Source organism: Seriola lalandi, unplaced genomic scaffold (genome assembly GCF_002814215.2).
Source record: "Seriola lalandi dorsalis isolate HSWRI2012SDOR001 ecotype SW California unplaced genomic scaffold, Sedor1 jcf7180002054685, whole genome shotgun sequence".
In the NCBI taxonomy this organism is placed as follows: Eukaryota; Metazoa; Chordata; class Actinopteri; order Carangiformes; family Carangidae; genus Seriola; species Seriola lalandi.
In genome coordinates, this window is record NW_019525238.1 from 434,213 (window position 1) to 451,935 (window position 17,723).

At 40.9% G+C, this 17,723-nt stretch overlaps 1 protein-coding gene across 11 annotated transcripts in view; it reads right to left on the reverse strand.

Annotated features, from left to right (window-relative positions):
* LOC111667150 (membrane-associated guanylate kinase, WW and PDZ domain-containing protein 1-like) overlaps window positions 1–17,723 on the reverse strand; it is a 103,158-nt gene that overhangs the window by 48,054 nt on the left and 37,381 nt on the right. Inside the window, exon 1 of one of the 11 annotated variants that reach the window (XM_087178377.1) lies at window positions 14,110–14,349. The exons of the other annotated variants lie outside the window; for them this stretch is intronic. The gene's annotated coding sequence lies outside the window, so the exon portion shown is untranslated. Of the gene's footprint in view, window positions 1–14,109; window positions 14,350–17,723 lie in introns of those variants that run through there. 11 annotated transcript variants of the gene reach the window in all.

The window sequence follows — 17,723 nt, forward strand, 5'->3', positions numbered from 1 at the left end:
GTCTGAGGCAATAGAAACCAGGATCGACTCCTTCATGTTGTGAAACCAGAGAAGACATGTGACAGTGAAACTCAGTACATTTGAAATAATTCTACAACAATCGCACATTAGAAGTTTGACCAGAGTCTGAATCAACTTTTTGGTTTCAAATTCTCTTTAAAAGGTAAACCATCATCAACATTTTCCTCACTGGGCTAACTGCCCTGGGCCTGATCCCTCTTTGGAGTTAATGATTAGTGGTCTGCAGTGTTTTACTTTGTAGTGAGAGCACTTTGTAAGAGGAAGCTGACACCAGACAATGGAGACAGGAGCTATTGTGTCTCTGTCTTTACAAAGAGGAGATGAGATGAGATGACAGGCCAGATGGTTGACGGAAGTTGTAACCCATCTGTGATCAGGACAAGAGTGCTTACATGCATATATACACACACATGCATATGAATGTATTCTCACACCCCTCTTAAGTGAGGTAGACCTGCACCATAACACAGGTTACACACCATTAAATGCCACACAAAATGGTGTACTGGGCCTCAGCGATGATAAACACTGGAATAGCATCAGAAACCTCCTCCCCCACATCTTTCTGACATCAGATTGGGGAGGGGGTTCTGCGCCCAACCATTTCTGTAACTTTCCGAAACCAATAATCTGACATGTGCACTATGAATTAGAGGTCTTCATGAGTCCAAAATCTGAAATGGACCTGTGGAAAACCAACCCAAACTCGATGTACTGTACATAAATTAGTTTTCAAAAAACAGAAAGACCCGATCCGACGGAGACCTGAGCACAGCCAGACCGGACCAAAATAAACACAGGGGCAATTAGACCTGATCCAAAATGCAGTCGACCTGAACAGACTTCAACAGGGAGAGAACACCATCACCAGCAGAAGCATGATGCACTATCAATGAACAACAAGCCACGGTGGAAAAAGAGCATTATGTCGTGAGAATGAATGTAAAGTTATAGAAACTAAAATCAAAGACACATATATACAAACACTTGAAAATCCTACTTCCACCTACTGCACCAACAATAAAACATCCTGTAGCTGACTGGGCAACAGACAAAAGACAATATTCTAACCCGTTTAACAAATGTGAGTCAATTTCCCCAAAAACAATCATTTAGTAGCATAAACCTCTTGGGCTTCTGATTTTCCTAAAATAAGCTCAGGTCCAGTTTTCTTGTCAGAACAAAGCTCTGGTGATTCTTATTCTCCCTCTTACCTCAAAGCACACTGGTGATTGTGACATACCAGCGATCAGAACTGATACTCCATACACTCAGATGAATTTGAATTTATTTGGTTATTGTACATATGGACACACAGGCCTGAGCGGCCCAGCAGTAAAATGAGACCCTACCTGACCTGATTAGACAGTAGTATTTGGACTCTGTGGACCCATGAAGGCCTCTGCTATGAACGCCTTCCAGGAGAGACAGTCAGATAATGTTATTACTGGTCATCCGGAGGGGGAAATGAATGTCTGAACCCAATTTCTTGGCACTCCATCCAATAGTTGCCAAGATATTTAACTCAAAATCACAAATGTCAACCTCATGGTAGTACATGAGCAGCAGTCAGGGAAGTTAAAATCATTCCAATCCATCCTCTAGGCACGACAAAGGTTTGTACAAAATTACATCTCAACCGATTCCGTAATTGTTGAGATATTTCAGCCTGAACCAAAGAGGTGGACCGACCAAAAGACAGACAGACATTGCCATCCATTGAGCATGGCTAATAACTGGTAAAAAAAAAAAGATAAATGCAGAAATGACACTTTAATGTTCTTCAAACAATTTAATAGCATCACTGTGCTCTATTCTTGACAGGTGAGAAAAATCAGTTTTGACACAAGATTCTGTTTTGTTCAAGTGTTTACCTGCTTCTCTCCAATATGCAAGTGCTCACTCCATCCCTCAGGGTAGATCCAGCCCACAAACACCTGATAATAAGTAAGCCTTTACTGTGCACTGCTCAATCCTACACCTTCACCACACTGCAAAGGCAACGCTTATCCTCTTTATCGCTTCTCTTCCTGCCATTTAGAAAATGATACACAAGATAAATTGATAAGGAGGAGGCGATTTAGTTGACAAGACATAGTGCTCAGCCTGTGAGCAACAAAATAAGCCCCTCACATGAAGCAAAAAAAAAACCACATTATAAATCATCTAACTGACCGTTTACAGCAGCGATACAGAAGCAAAGTGCTGCTTTGTATTCACCTCAGTGGACTGAGATGAGATGAAAGAGAAGTTGTCTGGGAGTTTGAGTCATAGGACTGGGTGGTCCCAGGGTGGGAGATGTTTCTGAGGCTCACCGTGCTCTAATGATGCTGGCTGCTGAGCAGGGAATGGAGCTGTTATTCCCGGCTATTCCCCACAGTGAAGGCCTGTGGTAGGATGAGTAATTCTAGTGTTCCTATATTACAGAGTATTCAAGACTGAACACTGCATTATTCAGCTTCAGTTATGTCATCATCACATGTTTAATATAAAACAACCATTTCTATAAACATTTTTAACCCTCATGAGTGGCACTGAATTTTTTTTTTTTATTTGACAATCTGAGCTTCTGGGTTATGTAACTTTGTGTTCTGTTTGTACTTTACTTCTCTATTTTCAATGCAGGAGGACATCACTCTTGTTGCATGGGAGCAATCAATTGGCTCTCACCATATTGTGACATTTTAATGATGTCACAGCGATGGATTCCAGTAAAAGTGGTGTTTTATACACAAACAAACAGAATGAACAACAAGTAATGTTTGCCCTTACTTCAAAATCACAAAGACAACAGCAGCTGTGGCTCCAACTCTATAATCTGAAATACAAATTGACATAACAATCACACACATATATACATATATACATATACACACACACACACAAACATATATATATATATATATATGTGTGTGTGTGTGTGTGTGTGTGTGTGTGTGTGTGTGTGTGTGTGTGTGTGTGTGAATTCCTCACAATGCTCTCAGTAAATCAACAAAATGACAATTGGCAGATAAAATTGATAATCAAAATAATTGTTATTAGGAATCCTAAAAATCCAGTTTTGCTTTGAAGCAGACTTCCCTATTGATTGCAACAGTGGCCCCAGTGACACCCAGAGATATTTAAGGAGCAGCTACAGCATAGCAGTAGATGCAGCAAATCTCTGACAGTAGACAAATTTATATTTGGCCATATCGCCCCTATTCTACAGAAAATCCTCTATAAGTGAGATGATAAACATACAGTACATATCATGATAAAATGTTTTATTCTCCAGCACAAATCCATTTGATGAAGAAGTACTGTTGCCAAAGAACAACGAACAATGATGTCTTCTTGGAGACATCAAACACATACTAAACACACTAAACACTCCCATTCAGAGCAGAGAGAGAGAGAGCCTGAATCCTCTCAGTGTAAAGCAGTAACAGTGAGGTCAGGCCTGTCTCCTTACTACCCCTCTGGTTAGTGTCTATCTTCTCTGTCCAGAGAAACAATGACTGGGCCATAACTCTGCCCTGACCACGGCTCTGATGAACTAACTTCCACTGGCAGTCATCAATGGGCTCTTTCTTTCACTGTGAGAAACCAGCCTGTGTATGCATGAATGGAAAAATGTAACACAAGCACATTTGGAAACATCTTGAGTTTTAAAATACCACCAAACCCAGCAGAGAGCAATCTTTGTTCTCCAGAGGGCATACATGAGTGTTCATCTTTCCTCCCAACTTTGTTGTACTGCTATGAAAACCAGTATGGAGCTTTCATGAAAGCTAGGTACAGAGGGTGGGCATGATGACAGTAACACCTACAAAATAAAATGCAGTTCAGTACAACAACACAAACCACTTAAAAATAATATCACTGTAACTGCTAGAAAACTAAACATTACTGGTGTCCACTCTGTATTTTTTGTTCTGTGGCAGGAGAAAACATTAAAAACTTTATAAAGCCAATATCTTACATTTCTCCAAATAATTATAATAATCACAATTAAAAGGGCTTTTGACTGACTGAGCATTAGTAGAAAAATGTGATATTTCTTTGCAATGTGGTGAAATAAAGATGTCTGTGTTCTTCTGTCTACTTCTGTTTTGCTTTCAGAGAATCAAATATGACAGGCCGGGTGCCTGCATCCACAGGCATCAAATATAATCCAGAAGAGTCACTTTTGCACACTGCATTTCAAGTTTAATAGTGTCAGTGGGTATGATTATTCAATAAAAGAGACAAATCTGTCAGTGGTTTTACTGATGGCATCTTAATACAGCACTAACGTTGGCCTAAGTGTTCCCATACTGTAGTACAAATGCTGCACACTTTCCAAGGCTAATCATTTGTCCTGATAATGGCTCAGGACTTCAATTATTTTTTTAAGTGATTATTTAATATATTGAATCTCAATGTTTTCTGTATGTTTTCTGTAAGTTCAGACCGACAGAAAACACAGGTTTTTGTAGCGTGTGCTGTTCATAAACAACACAACGAGTAATAGACAGAGAGGTGGGACAGAACAAACCTGTAGTATTATATAACGGTGATGGGCTCACGCTGTTTTCATGACAGCTTGGTACAGATAGAGAGGCTTCACATCTAACAGTGGAAGCTGAAATCTACACAGGAGCTCCGTCCTCAGTAACTCAAACACGGACTCACAGCTGAGAGTGTGTTCACAGCTGGTTGGAGCATTTGTCTTAAATCTGCCAAATAACACTAGTAATACATTTGGTAAAAGCAGAAGAAAGGCGTTTTACAGTCTCACAGATGTTTTACTTCTCTGTTCATCAGTCATGTTATTTATTTATAGTAATACTAATTGGGATTGTATTGCTTTTGCCTAGGATCGACTATTCCATTACAGTGCTGAAAACTGATTGGCCACCAAACACACTTTGAGGGTCTCTTACAGTTAAGTGAATAGTTAAACATTTTGGGAAATACTCTGATTCGCTTTCTTGCCAAGAGAAGATGGATACCACACCCAAGTCTTTCCACTAGACGGTTATCTTAGCTTAGCATAATGGCTAGAAACAGGGTGAAACAGCCAGCTTGGCTCTGTTGGAGGGTAACAAAGTCTGCCCACAAGCACCTCTAAAGCTCACTAACTAACATGTTATAGGCTATCTTATTTGTTTAATGGAAAAACGACAACATAACAGTGACTTCCAGGAGTCATGTCGTCACCTGCATACACAGTAACTCCCTGTAAAACCACAAGTTGCCATTTTCACACCTCTGGTTTTGTACAGATTGAGCAAACAAGACATGATAGCTGTATAAATGTATTTCCCAAAAAGTCCGACTAACATCTTGAAAGATCTCTGTTTCACATCTAATTATACCACTACACAGTCAGGAGATTCTGTCTGTTGTATTTATTTATGATGATATAATTATACATTAAACTTATTTCTGGGGGCATAAGAATTGTCAATATTGACAACGGAGGGTAAATGACAGTACTACAAATGTGTTGATGTCAAGAGAAAGGTAAGCTCAAGTATTCAATTAATTGACTGATCTTTTCAGTACCAGTTTAAACAATAATGAACAATATAAACAAAGAGCTACAGCACGAGTGTTGAAACAGAAATGTACAGAGATGAATGATGATGACAGCTTGCTCTTTTCTACACAAAACGAAACAGGAAATTCATCAGCTGTATTCCAACTGAGAGGATAACACACAGACCAAGACCCTCTTCACAAACTTTAATGAGGCTGAGTCTATGGCCCAGCTCCAGGAGGCAGACACAGAAATGCTTTGAACTAAATGCTAATGTCACCATGCTAACATGCTCACAATGACAATGCTACCATGCTGGTGTAGCAGCAGGTGTATTACCATGTTCAACATCTTAGCCCATCATTTGCTAATTAGGGGCACACATTCAACACACCTGAGGCTGACAGGAATGACATTTAAAAAAGTTAATGCTGACCTGGAAGTGGTGGTATATGAAAAGTAAAAGTAAAAAGAATCAGCAAAGCTATTGAAATTCATCCTGAGGGGGCTGAGTGTCTGAATCTTTCATGTCAGTCCATCTAGTAGATGTTGAGATTTCAGTCCGGATCAAAGTGGTGGAGCGACTGACTGACAGAAGGACACTGCCATCCCTAGAGCCACGCTGCTAGCATGGCTAAAAAAAATATCAAAAAGTGTGGAAGATTTTTGCACAAAATAAACTGCAGATGAATCTACAGATAGATTAAGAGTCATGTGATGCAAATCTGTATTAGTGTTGGACTTGCTAGTAGCGCACGTCATCTTTTCAAAAATACCCTCCTTTGTGTAACTACATTACAATCTGATTCAATTTATCTCTTCAAAACAAAGTGGTATGTTGTCAAACGTTTATGCAGCTTGACTTTCATAGTAGAGTACTATAGGGTCTGGCAATATGCCGTCATATACCATGACACAGTACATATTTCTCTACCGTCAGAGATTTTGCTATATTTCAAATATCCCTTTAATCTCTCTGGTTGCATTAGGTTGTTGAGTGCAATGTTGCTAGTCAGTCAGCTGGAACGCATCCATAATATGGCTTTCAAAAGGAAAGAAAAAGATTACAGCTTTATGCCCACAGCTCCCCTTTGTTGCCCTTTACCTTTTATTGTGCAATGAATAAATGTTATTCTTACTGTACACCCAGTTTATAAGCAGCTTGTGTCCCTCCCACCAACGTTCTTGATGTTTTATGTATCTCCTTTTTTCCTGCTGTGCACGCTCTGTTTCTCACCATTAGGCCTATACCTCCTCTGCTTTCATCTTCATTTCACACTACAAGGAAGGGCAATCTCTCCATTTCTGTCTTCATGCTTTTGAAAATATTGATAGGTTAAAGTGGGCGGACACAGCAGTAGCCATGAAGCGTGGTGAGGTGTCCACCACAACACGGATGTTTCCCATTCTATTTTGGGGAGTTTACAAACCAAACACACAACTTGTGTCATTATCATTCACTCTCTTTGCAACAACGTCATTCAGCAGCTCCAGGAGAGGGGGAGGGAGGGAGAAGAGGGGAGGATGTACAGGGCTGTTGGGAGTGACAGGGGGCATCTGCCAAATGGTGGAAAACAACACAGAGGAGAAAGATGGAGAGAGTGAAAGAGGATGAGGGCGGTACAAACACATGACACACACAACAGGAAAAACAATCACCTAATGGGCACGTGAAATCCCTGGCACAACAAACAGCTCGCACTTTCTCCCTCATTCTCACCTCTTGCCATCTGACAAACAACCATCACACCACCAGAGAAGCCAAATACAAACACACCCACACACACACACACACACACACACACACACACACACACACTCTGTGCTGGTTCTCCTCAGATCTCCACTTTCATCTTGTCTAGGCATCATGTTATTGAGTGAGTAGGATCTTGCTCTCTTTCTCACAAGGATGAAGCTGGATGTGTGCATGCATGCATGCGTGTGTGTCTATGTGAGAGAGGTATTGATCTTAGCACTGCTAAAAGGATAAAGGAGTCTGGGCAAGCCTGTCCTCGCCTCTATCACATCATCAACATTGTCTCTATGTCTGTCACTGTACTGCTGAACCATACAAACCTCTGCCTGTACAAAGCAGAACATAACATAGCTGAAACAAATAGTCAATTAACTGATTTGTAGAGAAAATTAATTGACAACAGTTTAGGTAATTGATTCATTTTAACAAGCAAAAACACTGAATATTCACTGGATGATTGTCATTTTTTTAAAATCTATTTTAGGGCTGCAGCTAAACCTTATTTTCATTGACAATTCATCTATTGATATTGTTTTTCAATTAATCACATAACTGTTTAGTCAATAAAACATATAAAAGATGTTTAATTTAAAATGATATGACAAAAAAAATTGCAGCAAATTCTCACATTTGAGAAGCAAGTGACATTTTTGCTTGGAAATTGACTTAGATGATTAATTAGTTATCAAAGTAGTTGCAGATTAATTTTCTATTGATTAGCTAATTGATGAAATGACCCAGCGCTGCAGCTCTGATCTGTTTTATATATAATATATAACTGAATATCTTTTGGTTTCAGACTGTTGGCCAATCAAAACAAGCTATTTGAAAACATTAACTTCGGTTCTAGTAGATTGCAACGGGCATTTTCACTATTTCTGATACTCTATTGAATAAAGAATGAAAAGATGAATCAAAGAAATAATCCAGAGATTAATTGATAATAAAAAAAATTATTAGTTGCAACATTTTAACATATGTGCAAATGCAATAACCCTGCTTTTGTGAAGCATGGCAAGTATATCACGAGCCAAACCTCGGAGTAGTGTCTGTGTTCACCCCACTGTGGTCTGCTCGAGATTTAGCTACAGTCGGTTTATGGCATGAAATTTACAGTAAACACACACGGTTGCTGGTGTGAGCGTCCATACTGACACATTCACAGACTCAGACAATCAGAGAGAGATAGATAGAGCAGAGAAGGGGAGTGTAAACACATATATAGTGTGTGGACTATAAATAGCAGGTTGTGGAAGCCAGTTTCTGTCCTCACTGGCAGTTCATAAAAAGCTCCGGAGCAAGGGACATGTGTCCCTGAAGTGGCCTGTTTGAGTGCATGCTATGACCCATATCCCCTCTCCTAATACTGGGCCACTCACTCACTGCTACTGAACACGCATCATAAACCGCAGGAGCATCCGAGCTGTCCTAAGTCGTTAATTACAGACCTAGGAGTTTGTTATCACTTTACAGTAGGTTCTCTGTGAATGTGAATCATGATGGTAATCTTCATATGAACTGGTAATCTGCAATCTGCAATTTGGAAGGAGTTATCATTTTCAGCTCTGTCATGGTGAGGCTCTGTCGTGGAGAATACCAAAGGGTTTAGAGGAAGATTAACATCACAGGAAAGGACACACTTGAAGTGCAATGTAGCAGCATCATCTTTCTGTGCCACAGAAAGCGGCAAAACACACCGATAAGTCTTACATGGCCTTTATCTCTGAGCAACAACTACTACTGGCTTACTTCTTTCAACTACATGATGGCAACAATGTGCGCACAGTAAAGTGAAAACACAGAGATAATGACTAGACTGATTTGTAGAAACTGTTTTGTTACAATTTTCCTGTGAAATCACTGCCAATTGAATAAAAAAAACATGCACAGTGAATATAAATCATCTCCAAGTTCCTTCATCTCATTAAAACTGAACAGAAACTAGAAGTTTTTGCACTTTCCAAACATTTTTGAAGGCTTATGCTGCTTCACAGTGTGAATAAGCTAGCATACTAGTGGCACAACATTTAGACGCCATTTTATCTAGCTTCAGAGAAAAGCAGATTCCAAGGCCATCTGGCTACTGAATCTTTTACAATGCACAAGGCTCAAGTTTCACTGTTTTAGCCAAAAACTCACATTTATATATAGCTCCATATCATTTGCCATTTTATGCTCACAAATACTGAGCTAACATAGACTCATTGAAATGAGTATGGGCACAAAGGTCAAGGAAAATAGGGTTTTACTTGGCTGAAAATGCCAAATATTGTCTTTTTCTGTACACTGTAAAAAGAAAAAATCTAATTTCTACATGAAATGAAGCTGCAGTGCAGCCATTTCTGGTGGGCTGATGCAAGCTGTGGGAGTCCATACTGAGAGGGAAGCTGTTATTTGTGGAGGCTGACTAAATATTTCATTCGTGTAGCCGAGTAAATGTTTGCATTGTCTAAAAGTGGCCTATGCCTGCCAGTGAGATCCACATGTAACACGATGTACTGTGCATGAGCAGAAGGCTAAAGGATCTTATTTCATAAGCCTTACATTGTTGTTTTAACCATGCTAGTGCTGTGGCTGACAACGCTGGCTGGTTGGTCTTCCACTAGAGTCATTCATGCTTCTCAGACAATGTATGGTAATAACTTTGCAGATAACTTTGACTTTTCCTCTGGTGTTCAAGCTTCACAATGTGGTTGACATTTGTGGTTTTGAAAGAAATAGTTCAATAACTACTGGATGGATTGCCATAAAATTTGAGTACAGACACTCTAGAACTTCGTTGATCCTCTGACTTTTCCTGAAGCACCACCCTGAGTTAGAAGTAAAATTTAAAAAATTTGAAATTTTCCAATACTTTGGTTTATGACCAAATAGCTTCAAATCTAATGACATTCCCATCAGCCTCAGCTGCACTTTGTGTTTAGTGCCAATAAGGAAACGTTAGCATGCTAACACTCTAAACCTAGAGGGTGAATATGGTAAACATTAATCCTGCTAAACAACATGTTAGCATAGTCAGTGTGTGTGTGTGTCTGCGTTCAGTTCACACCACTATTTGGTGTCCAGGGCCAGTAGCATGGTTGTCAATTCTCTTAGATTTTATATTTCTAACATAACTGTTATTGATTATCAGCTGAAAAAAATCACATGTAAACAGAGTCTCTATAGTTTATTTACTTCATCTCTGTGGCAAGGTGCTTTTGCACCTTTGGGCCTTTGAGCACCTACTTTGCTGGTGAAGTGGCAACAGGACACTCCTCCTATATTTACTTAATCTCCCCAGACAAACATTAATCGTAACCTGAATTTTATTTCTATCATTAAAACCCAGCCTGAAAATGAACCCTGAATCAGACACCGGATATCTGCAGGCTGTGTTTCATACTATTGTTACACCTGACACCTGACACACAACGTAGTCCCTTTATAGCACTGGATTGCTATTGTGTGCAATATGGAGCACGCTTGAAAAGTCAAAAATGAAAAGATGTTCCTATTGTTTAAAATTGTTCTAACAGCTCAGGTTGCGCAAAAGCTGCCAAGTGAAAAATGAAGTATTGTTTGAAGTGCATGTTTTCTCTTTCAGGGGAGCCATGCAATAAACCTCTTGGCTTTTTCTTTTTTTAGCTTTACGTGCACAACTGTTGTTACTGTATGATTCTTTCCTTGTCTTTTTTTCACATTTTATATTGCTGTTTTGCATTATGTAAATGAACAGACAGACATGTGAGTGCAAGATGTCAGGCTAAGGGTGATATCTAAGTCTACACTCTGCAGCCTCTCTCTTGATGCCCTGCTCTGAACTCTGGCTAAGTTTGGTTCACTACCTGGGGCCAAGATAACCTGAACTCCTTCCCCTCCACACCCACATGAGCTCCTGCTCTGTTTGACTGTTCAGATCTTCACCATCAGAGACACAAACTGCTTATGAGCATGTCCCTAATAATGACTGTAAAAACATGCAAAATTTTTTGCATCTGAAAAAAAGAAAAAAAAAATCCATCCCACATATGCACACACTTCTACCACCACAACCACAATCACATGCACGCACACGCACGCAAATCCAGGTGAAAAAACATCCTCCTGCGTATTCACAATAGGCAGTGGGGCTGACAGCACTCTGGTGACATTTGATACCCTCAATCGGCTTCCTGCTGTTGATGGTCTGGGGTGCTTCCACTCATTGTCTAACACAGACATACACACACCCGTAGACACACACAGGGACACATACACACCAGTTCAGCCTAACATCTGCTGTTTTTAACCCCTGCTGGTTATGAGTGTGAGCGTGACAGGGGGGAGAACTCACGAGAACGAGCAACTTCCAACTGACCTGAGAGAGAGATTAGCCTGATGGTGGGGCTGTAAACTGTGCAGGGAAACTGCTGTTTTTTTTAAAGAAATAAATTCTAAACAATGCTCTAATTGTGTTTGATTAAGTAATAATTACATCGCATCAAACTTTATATTCTCAACAAACAAATCTTCCACTAATGCTTGCAACCGTCTCCTCCACAACTTTCAAAGCCATAGGAGCAGCATAAATTATGGCGTGTTTCCAGGATAAACACACACTCGGTGTTGATGGGGAAGTGTGTGTTATGAAAACAGAGGCTGAGAGATGACGTGAGGAGAAATTACGTACATATCTCAGAGCAGACAGAGGAGAGGAGGGGCAGAGAAAGCAAACAGTCACACAGGGAGTTAGCAGGGAACTCTCTTGGGCCTCTAAGCCAATTACCAGAGCAGCATTGATTGAGGCAGCACTTTAAGGCCTCATCTACACAAGTAGTCCCTTAATACACTGGTCAGATGATGGGAGTGTCTCAACCACAAACTATGGGTAGACGACCACTTGCATCCATTACGGTGACAGTGAGGCCAATCTTTTTAGAGATGCTAATAAGACTAATACAGAATATGACAAAGTATTTGGTCTGAACAGTGGTTAAACTTATTCTAATGAAAGTATGTGTCACTCCATTGTCATGCTTGAATGGCTAGAAATCTAATACTGCTGAGATTGACAAGCACTGGACCAGTTTCTTCAGTCCTGATCATCTGACCTGGAGACCAAGGTGAGTATTATATGCTGAGTGCCGTGGCTATGTTCCATCCCCCATTAAAGAGATTGCTGGCCTATAATGATTTATGAAGGGGAACAGAGAGAGAATCAATGTAACGGAGGCCCTCAGATTAATGATTAAGCAAATAGCAGTCCCACTCCAGATCCTATCAGAGGCCGAGGTGCTGCTGAGAGCACGCCATGCTGTTGTAGGTTCAATTAACTACGATGGGGTTGGAGAAGCTTCAGCAAAAAGCTTCAGTGCCTCCTCTTGCCTCCCACAGTGTAACATACATGCAAAACCATGCACGCATTCAAACAGCAGTCAAGACTCACTATTAAACGGAGTAAGCTCCGAGAAGATTTTCTGACAAGTATATCTGCAGTAAAAATATATATTTATGTATATCAACACTTTTTGGTACCATATAGTATAATGTACTCTGATATATATATATTTATTATTATATCAAACAGATCCAGATTTAATGCAAAATTCTGCCATCTTAATATAGTAAAAATGTGGAGTCCAAACATGTTCAGACCAACAGTTCAGAACCCCAAATATTCAGTTTCTGGCAAAATAAGCTGCAAATGTTCATATCTGAAGAGCTGGTGTTTTTGCTTAAGAGAAAATGACTGAAACCATTAACTACCATCAACTAATCAATTAATTGACTTATTGTTTCAGCTCTATAAAAATTTGTTTTATACAAAATCATGCTTATATTTCTCAAAGTATAAAGTATCTGCAAAAGTATGTTTTTGGCTTTCGCATAAAAAAATCTGCATTTATAAAAAAAAAGGATAGCTTTCTTTATCAAAGAGCCTATTTTATGTGTTTTTTTTTTTGTTTTTTATAAATGTAGAGCAGGTTCCTCGCTGTGATTGTTTGAATAAAGGGGTGATGGAGTTACCCATTAAAGAGGAGAGGGACAGAGGACACAGAGGGAGAGAGAGGCCAGACACACAATACTGCTGCAGCCCAACACAACAGGCCATTCTTTCAGCTCGCGCCACAACACTCCTCACAGCTGAGTCCCAGCCGCTATTCTCCTGCTGTTCCCCCTGCTCCCTCCCCACCTCTCCCCTTTCAATATGGGGGGGGGGAAGAATGGGGGGGGGCTGAAAATGAATAGTGGGCAAGCACATACAAGCTGAAGCATCATTAACTGGAAATCTTGTAATAATTACACAAAGGGTGGCAGGGGTTTTGTTTTTCTTTACCTACTAGAAAGCACTGTTTAGTGGAGGACGCCAGGTGAAATACAGGGGAAGGAGCTTTGGCTTTAAAGAGTAAGGCTGAGAGGAGAGAGCTAGTGCATGAGGAGGGGTGACTCACAGAGGTAAGAATGAAGGGAAGATGGGAAGAAGAGCCAATGGCAGACACGGTAATAATGTCCTCTAACAGCAGGCGAGTGTGTCAACAGATTAGTGTTTAAAGTCAGCCCCTAACCAAACACCATCTCAGACAGACAAACATGCATATGTGTGTGCACACACATCCGCCATCATCACAGACACACGCTACAACACATCACAGCTCATCAATATCACACAACAGATCTGCATTGGCACTGATTCCCACAGTCTCTCTCTCTCTGTCACTCTCTCTCAAAAAAAAAAAAATCCACCTGCCTCTGTATTTCTGCCTCTGTGTGTATCCAACTATTCTCCCCACCCACATCTCTCCCAATCTAATCCCGGAAGCCAGGGCATCACTCCCAGGAGATGAAGCAAATGTCACAGAATTACCTCTACACCACCACCGCCGCTGCTGCTGATTTCCTCTCCCCACGTTATTCCACAGAAATATTCAAAAAGAAGATAAATCCAAGCAGGCTGAATTCTGCTCTCCCTCTTCCATCCAAACCATCCATGGATCACCCAGTTGTCTGTGAGTGAGTGCTACCTCACAGCTTTCGAGCTCATTCAGGCAGGCAGCTAGTAGGCAGCTGCTGTTTTTCTTCAAAGCTCCACAAGCAGAGCAAATTAGAGGTCCAGCCCAGCTTAGAGGCTAAGCCAATGTGAGCTATTCACACTACAGTTCCTGTCTGAGGCCAATGGCTGCAGCCCCACATCCCCCGCATGCTCCCGCCCACTACCTCCCTCCCTCCCTCTCTCTCTCTCACTCTCTCTCTTTCCTCTGTCTTTCTCTTCTTTAATGCTCCTTCTCTTGCTATCTTAGCCATAAATATAGACTCTTGACATTACCTAACACATGGTCCCTCCTGATAAACAGTTAGCTTCATGCAGCTCTCGTGACTGAGAAAAACCTCTTCAGGGGTGAATGCAGGGTTGAGGAAGGATGTAGAGGGCAGCAGGACAAGAATGAGGGTAAGTATTCAGGATGCACGTGAAGATAGGAGGGAGATATAGTATCATATAGTGAAATTAGTAAAAAATAAGACAGCAAATATATAAATAATAAAAGTGTAAATATGACAATTGATGACCACTGTTCTTGGTCTGGGATTAGCTTGTGCAGATTTGGTTGCAGGTGGGATTTGTTTACTATGTTTTGACGAGAGCTTGGACTTGATTAGGACCTTGGGAGATTAACAGCCCACTGAAAGACCAAAGGAAAGCTTGTACCTGGCAGCGCAGGCCCGTACCTGCATGAACATGGACTGCTGCCCAGGCAACTTGACCACAAAACCCAGGAGCTGCCCTGAGGGAAGAGGACTGCAGCTCTCTGTTTGGATTCACATGGTCCAATCTCAGCCACATGCCCTTATTGTACCACAATGAAAAGTTAAAAATAAATACTTTTTTTTTTTTTTTTTTTTAAAGTAGCTGTATTGGAGTCCTGAAGTGAATCAACAAGAATTTGGTATGCAGTATTTTGTATGGTGATGTACTGAAACTGTAGCTTTACTGATTGCCTTTGTTACCAGATGGTAGGCTACTTAGCTTAGCAATAGCTGTGTGAGTCTAAGAATAACATTTGTTACTGGGGAATAGTTGAAGGAACAGGCTGGACATGCTTTTGTTGGATTAGCACAAAGCTAACCTCAGTTTGCAGCTTGCCAGTGTCAAACGAGTGTAGCGAACACGTTGACATCCAAACGGTATAAATTACAGCCGGATAATTATGTGATGATTTCTCAGTCTGTACAGAGAATTAGACAACATCAGTACCACTCTTATGTATGTACACTAACAGAAACTACAGCCAGCAGATCAGCCTATCTTCGCATAAAGACTGAAAGCAGGAGAAAACAACTAGCCTGGCTATGTCCAAAAACAAACAGGACATAACTAGTGTGTTAATTAGTGATCTTCAGAGGTGTTGGTGGTTTTAAATTGTAGACCTCTGTTTCTAGTCTTTATGCTAAGGGAGGCTAGCCTGCTGCTTCTAGCTTCATATGTCATGGCAACACACTCATCTAACTCTGAGCAGGAAAGCAAATAAGAAAATGTCCTTTCCTTTAGCTACGTTGACAAAATGGCAGCGGTATAGTGGGGGGGGCTGGATCAAACATTCATGTAGCATTCGTCATTTACAGTTTGAAAAATGGCCAAATGCAGTACTCAGCTATTCTGACAACTAAACATTCAAACAATTAGCCAAAACATTAAATCACCTTCACTGACTGCACACAACATGATGAAAAACCTGCAGCCCTGAAGGAGATTTGGTAGGTTATTGATTAACTGAATTAATGGAGCAATATTTTGTATGTAATTCAAAAGCTAAACTTGCTTTATTTGGAGTAAACATCAAATACGGCCCTGGGATAAGAAGAGTGTGCTTATCCACAGGAGTAAAGATGATCGAAACGCAAGCAGCCACGTGAACACAGAGTTCAGTGAACAAAGTTAAAGCATATCCGATTTTAGATTAATCTGGCATCATCACACTCACTGCTTGGAGGCATCGCAGCTAACACACACTCGGGAACTACAGCATGTATGCTAGCTGGCTGCCACAGCAGAGCCACGTCCAAATCATCACAAGACACTCACACACAGATCAGTCTTGTAAAAGACTTCATGATCATAACAGAGAACCTTTGTTCAGTCAGTGAATTAGCGCAGTTCATTTCCCTGACCTCAAAAACAAGACTATCATCATTGCACTCCACTGACAACAACAAAAATAGACACACTAGCTAGCTGTCTGAAATATAATCGTCAATCTGTAAACAGGGAAGAGAATTCACACCTGCTTTCATCAACAATCCCCAAGCTCTCTTTTTGTTCCATGTGGTAAACAGGGCGGCCAGGTTGGACGAAGGATCGCTCTGGTCCGGACATACAAGGACTGTCCTCACCAAGAGCCACACAGAGAGAACTACATGAAGCTTTTCTGCAGTTGTGGGACAAGATAGCGCCTCATAAATCAGAGACTGATCACTTTTAATTGACCCAGGTGACTCTGGGGTGATCCTGTCAACAATCCTCACATCATGATTGAGGAGTATTCACAAGATCAAAGGCCCGTTGTCTTACACGAGCTTGGGCATGGGCAAGGTAACATGAATAAGTAGTTTGAATAACAAGAACATTATTATGAGCTACACTTAAGATTCGTGATCACAGTGGCTGCTCACCAGGACTGATTAAGTTAATGTAAGACCAGGATCAGGGTACAGCTTGTTCTAAACTGCAGGTGCAGAAAACAGAAACAGAGGTTGAGTTGTTGTAACGGTTTCTTCTGGATAACGTACCATAACATGTCTTTGAAATGGGCACGGAGGAGATTGTCAATAACAAAAATGACATCAGAGACCACAGCCTCCAGTACCATCTCCCACCCACTTGCCAATCACACTGACGATAAAACTATAGCAGGAAGATCTGTAGTTCTTTTGGCCTGTGTGTGGTAGTGATTCATTTTAATGGCGACAAATGATGCCTGGTTGTTACTGTATCTGTAAAATATGTTATATGTGGAGATGAATACACCAACACATGCATTAAACATAGATCTCTCACACACATAGTCCATGTAAACACACAAACACACACACACACACAGTCTGCACCTGTCTTTATACATCATTACTATGCAAAAACACATATTTGCCCAGCTTCCTCAATGAGCTTGGGAAGCCATCGTTTTTCCATCCCTCGTTGTTTCCAGAGCGAATCGTGTGTTAACACAGCAGATATTTGGTCACATGAACAAAATCTGAGCCGTGCGTATGTGAAAAGGAGGCAAACAGAAGCTGGGGCCCACTCATCCGTTACAAGAATGAATGGCCATCATTAGCATGAGGCTCCCCAGCAGCACCCTGCAATGCAGCGACACACACAATGGCGAGTGCCACGCTTCCCCCTGCCGTTCCCCCAGAGAAGCCCTTTTGTTTGAGCAGCATCTGGACCTGACCTCCATGCATTCGAGGCTGATGACCCCCCCACCC